Below are 5548 nucleotides of genomic sequence, written 5' to 3' on the forward strand. Positions count from 1 at the left end.
GCCCGCAGCTGCACTGCGGCGCCCGGGGTGGGGAGTCCCGCGGTCCCGCCCGCTGCGGGGAGGGCGGCTCTTGGCGACCCAATGTGGCTGGCCACCTGCGACAGGTGGCCGCTCGTCTCGGGGAGACCTGGGCCGCGCCCCTCGCCTCAGGGCCTCGGAAGCGCGGACGGTGCGAAGGCGCCACGGGTGGGGAGGGGGGAGGGGGGAGGGGGGAGGGGACGGGGGCGGGGGGGGGTGAATGTCAGTGTATATATTTTTCATACAGCGAATGCCACTAAAATGGCTGCTGCCTCTCTGTTTCCTTAGAAACCCATTAGTCTTCCTTGGCGATTGTCAAAACTTGCTGGCGGTTTCTGGCTCACCTTTCCCGTTTCCCCTTTCAAAAGGGATGAGGAGGAAGGTTATCATGGCTTAGGGCGGGAACACCCACAGTAGTAGTCACCGATTGTGGAATCCAGGGGACAGCTTCTCCCGAAGGGTGAGGAAGACCTGGGATGGAATGGGGCGGTGGGCCGGGGGGTGCAGTGTGGGCATGTTGGAAGCAGGGAGGGGAACCCAGTGGGCTAGAATGGTCCCCAGTAGTGGTGACTGAGGGAATGACAAACCGAAGTCTCTGGCCTTGAACCTGGGTCCTGCTTGGGCTTCCATCACCTGCACGAAGAGAGAAAACAAGAATGGGGAGTGGTGGAGACACAAGCAGAACTGAGGTGTGGGGTCTGGGGGCCAAGATCCCAAATCATTTGGGCAAACTTGGATGGTTGGTCCCACATGCCTCTCTTTCCTTGGCTGGAGTGTTGGATGGGTGGGTTGTCACTTCAGCCTGTCCCTGGTAGGTGTGCACAACAAATGTTATGCCTAGAAGTTGTTCCGTTACGTTCTGCCAAAAATCAAATTAAGCTTTAACCGTCATTTAGGAATTTGGGGACAAGTTAAATATTTTGGACTACTACCAAACACTGCTTTGATACTTATGCTGTACATTTAGGAATAGATAATGGAGAAAGAGACATAACACCATTAACCTCACTTTGGTTTTTTTCTCTCCTACCCTGCCCTCACTCCCCTGCTCAGATGTTCAAGGAGACTGGAGAATGAAACAGCAGATGCATTCTGGGATGCTTTGTCCTAATAAAAGTCCAAAGAATTTGCTGTGTTCCCTCTGCTCGATAGCCAGGATCTGGTTTCAGACCTGCTACCTTATTCCCTCAGCCACACCTCCGTGCTCCGTGGTTGTCCCCAGTTGACCTCTATCCTGTTCATTTCTATCATGTTTTAGGTAAGTGACGTTTAAACTGTTACGCTAGACAAAGAGTACCAAAGGCATTTCTGTTGTTGCTTTTTTTTCTGATAGAGATATGAGGGAAGAAATGGGTCTCTTATATTTATTAAGATATATTTATAAAGAGCTCTTGAGAACATTTCAAGGTTACCAAATGCTCTCTCAAAATGCCTTTACTCAAGAATAAATGTAAGGAGATAGAGGGAAAAAAATGACTGCACATGATGTGTCATTACCAGAGTCTCTGAGTTTACATGGTTTTTGGCCATAATACTAATAATAGTCACAATTTACTGTATATCTACTAAGTGTCAGAAGCTATGCAGAGTTCTCTACAAGTGTTACCCCATTTAATCTTCAGAGCATTCAATGAAGCTGAGTCAGAAGGAGGTAAGGATAGGTTATAAGACCCAAGCTCATTAATGTCAGTTATTACTAGTTGTAGAACTTTGAATGGGGGCACTTGGGTGGCTCAGTCAGTTAAGCCTCCGACTTGGACTCAGGTCCGATCTCACGTTCGTGGGTTTGAGCCCTGTATCAGGCTCTGTACTGACAGCTAGCTCAGAGCCTGGAGCCTGCTTCCAGTTCTGTCTCCTTCTCTCTCTGCTCCTCCCCCTCTCATGCTCTGTCTCTCTCTGTATCAAAAATAAATAAAACATAAAAAAAAAAAGAACTTTGAAGGAGTTATTTAATGTCCAAGTTCCATTTTGTTCATCTGAGCAGAGGTTCAGGGTTGGGAATTTGAGAGACGGTTGAGATTAAGTTGCAGCTCCATCCTCTACAGTTTGACCTTAAATTACTTGGCCTAAGAACTTGTTTCATCATCAATAAAGTGGAGACATTAATGGTATTATACATGAATATGATGGTTATAGGAAATATAGCATAAGTTCCAGGTACATAATGAGTCCTCAATAACTCTTAGCTATCATTATTATTATTACAATAATATGTATTATATAATATATTATTGTTTTTATTTTCTATGTAATGCAGATAAATAGCATCTGCCCTCTGCATTTCATGGTAACCTAGTGACAATCAATTGATATCTGTTAACACTAACGGGCCTTGGCATCTGTTAATTATAAGTTTGGGCTGTGTGGGATATAAAGGATGCGTCTGCCTCCACAAGAGACACTAAAGTTTCCTGAGGACTATTTTAGACTTGGTCTCACAATCTTTTCTCCATTCACTCTATGCTTACCTGGTTCTGTCGTTCGTCAAATGAGAACAAATGTATACCCACTAAGTAGTTATTGTAATAGATCAATAGCACAGTAATAGAAGCAGAGTAGGCCCCACATTTTTCCAGTCCTGGGAATTCTATCATAGATTAGCATTAGGCATTCCCACATTTGTGTATAGGGAGAATCTGATTCACCCTGTTCTAGCTACCTCACTGGAAGGTGGGTTATGAAAACATATCCATTACTTTTGCTGGTGATACAATTTATTGAAGAAGCAGGACTTACCACCATTGCCAAGAAATTCACAAATTCTCTCCCCTGATCTGTAGATTCCAGGCCTGAAGTCAGACACGAATTACCCATGCCCTTGACTTTAGGGAACTGTTCTGTGACTGGCCCATTGGAGCCTTCCTTCACCCTACTTTTGGTGGTAGGAATCATAGCACAGCTCTCATCAAAAATATACTCTTTAGGAAATCCTCCTTCAGTTTCCACTTCCTAGACACTTATTTTCTCTTGCAATGAGAAGTTTTAGACTCATGGAGCTCATCTTTGTCATGTTTGGTATTTTTAAAAAATTTTTTTAATGTTTATTTATTTTTGAGAGACAGAGAGACAGAGCATGAGCAGGAGAAGGGCAGAGAGAGAAGGAAACTGTCATGTTTGGTATTTTGATTGAAGGCCTGCATCTTGGCACCTCACTCTGGAATTTCATATCTATCCTAGTTTGGTGCCTCAGGTGAAACTTGAATTTAGCATCTGTGACAGGCTAGTGAAAACAGAATCAAGCCTACTTCCTTTTCCTTACCTTCAATATTAATGCCTACTCAGCCAAGACAATTGCCTTTCCCAAGCAAGACTATTCACCTGGGAGTTGTAAGGACTACCACAGGAATACCACACTCATTAGGAGAGTGTAGCTCACGTGGTGTCTTAAGCTTTCTAAAGAAGAATGCGTAATTAAAACTATCTCCTTTCATGAAGATGGTGCTAAAGGCGAAGAAGGAAGCCCCTGCCCCTCCCAAAGCCAAAGCCAAAGCAAAGACTTTGAAAGCCAAGAAAGCAGTACTGAAAGGTGTACATAGTCATTAAAAAAAAAAAAAAGATCCACACATCACCTACATTCCAACAGCCCAAGACACTGCGTCTCCGAAGGCAGCTCAAATATCCTAAAAGGAGGGCCCCCAGGAGAGACAAGCTTGACCACTATGCCATCATCAAGTTCCCGCTGACGACCAAGTCAGCCATGAAGAAAATAGAAGACAACAACACTCTGTTCATTGTGGATGTCAAGGCCAACAAGCACCAGATCAAACAGGCTGTGAAGAAGCTCTATGACACTGACGTGGCCAAGGTCAACTCTCTGATCAGGCCCGATGAAGGAAATAAAGCATATGTTCGACTAGCTCCTGACTATGATGCTTTGGATGTTGCCAACAAAATTGGAATCATCTAAACGTGTCCAGCTGGCTAAATCTAAATATACATTTTTTTCACCATTAAAAAAAAAGCAACTATCTGATCAGGAGATGCCTATTTAAAACTTGGAAGATTTGTCGATTGGGAGAAGTATATTTGGATTAAAATCTTAAAACAATAGGCAGGCGTAGGAAAGTGGCTAACATTTTGGTTATGATAACAAAAATTTTATCAATAAGGCAAAGTCACAAATGACATATTTTTAGAACCTCAAAATTAAGCTTCTTTGTGAGTTTTAAAAGCAGAATTGTTTGTTTTTGGTATTTGTATCAGAGCAAGTAAGAGCCAATTAGAGAGGAATTAGCCATGTGGTTTTAATTGCACTTTCGATATATCCAATTTGGGGGCCCTGGAATTAAAGTAAACAATGAAATATTATGAAAAAACAAGGAAAAAATAGGCTTGGGATTATGTAGTGACTGCCTTCCAATTTCCAGATTCATAATGAACTAATGTAAAATTTTAAGTTGTCAGTTTTTATACTCCCTAAAAAGAGGCTATGTGTGGTAATCGTCTTCTATAGAAAGGTAAATTATATAGTCAAGAGACATAGTTAAAATGAACCTTCTAGGGGCGCCTGGGTGGCTCAGTCGGTTAAGCCTCCGCCTTCGGCTCAGGTCAGATCTCACGTTTGTGGGTTCGAGCCCCACATCAGGCTCTGTGCTGACAGCTAGCTCAGAGCCTGGAGCCTGCTTCCGGTTCTGTGTCTCCTTCTCTCTCTGCCCCTCCCCCTCTCATGCTTTGTCTCTCTCTGTATCAAAAATAAAAATAAAACATTAAAAAAAATTTTTTAATGAACCTTCTAAAAAAATATTATTCAGAGATAAAATAAATAACTTAATTATAGAAGCAAGTCCTAAAAGAGAAGAATATTATATTCTGGAGAAGGATACTGACCTCTATAAAGAAAACTGGTAGAAAAGACAGGGTAGTTCATATAAGAACCCCCTACCTAAGGGGAATTGGTTAAGAAAGAGTTTGAAAGCTCCACCTGGCCATGTTTTCCTAAGGGACAGTTCCTCCACAACCAAGAACTGTGAAAATCCTTGATAGACAAATCACTCTGGTCTAAATCAGGAGCAAGTACTAACCATGTTCAGCATCCCACTGAAGGGATTTTGGGGTGATGGTTGAGGGGTTCAGAGCTGACTGTTAAGAAAGAATTCTTGAAGACATCTTTGGTGCAAAAAGGTGATTTTAATAATGCACCAGGCCAGGATTTATGGGCAGAAAGAGCTGCATTGGGATTGTGACAGGTAACTGATTATACACCTTCAGGTTGGGAGCAGGTTAAGGATAGAGTAAGTCTCTAAGGTATTTGGAAGGAAGGTTTCCAGGACCTTGAGTGGCTAGCTGCTGTTAAGAAAATGCCATTTATAAACTTCAGTCATGAGCCCCTTCAGATGTACATCAGGGGGCCATAAGCTTGGAGTATGATTGCCGGCATGTGTCTTGGGGGGTTGAGATAAAGGAAGTTTCCAAAGGAATTGTTATATGTTAAAGTAGACTTACAGGGTCCCTGGGGGTCAGGATAATGCTAAGCCAAGATTCCCTTTTGCCCCTAGCAAAGTGTCACCGTCCAGCAGCTGGGCTCCTAGAG

General features: G+C 43.1%; 1 long non-coding RNA gene across 2 annotated transcripts in view; it reads left to right on the forward strand.

Moving 5' to 3' along the window:
- The first annotated feature begins 33 nt into the window (after nt 1-33).
- LOC115287711 overlaps nt 34-5548 on the forward strand; it is a 40445-nt gene continuing 34930 nt past the window's right edge. The window contains exons 1-4 of one of the 2 annotated variants that reach the window (XR_003906617.1): nt 34-169; nt 307-478; nt 1072-1276; nt 3454-3584. This is a non-coding gene — a long non-coding RNA (uncharacterized LOC115287711). Of the gene's footprint in view, nt 170-306; nt 479-1071; nt 1277-3453; nt 3585-5548 lie in introns of those variants that run through there. The other variant, XR_003906618.1, reaches the window with a different exon arrangement.

The sequence above is a fragment of the Suricata suricatta genome, chromosome 3 (assembly GCF_006229205.1).
Source record: "Suricata suricatta isolate VVHF042 chromosome 3, meerkat_22Aug2017_6uvM2_HiC, whole genome shotgun sequence".
NCBI classification, from domain to species: Eukaryota; Metazoa; Chordata; class Mammalia; order Carnivora; family Herpestidae; genus Suricata; species Suricata suricatta.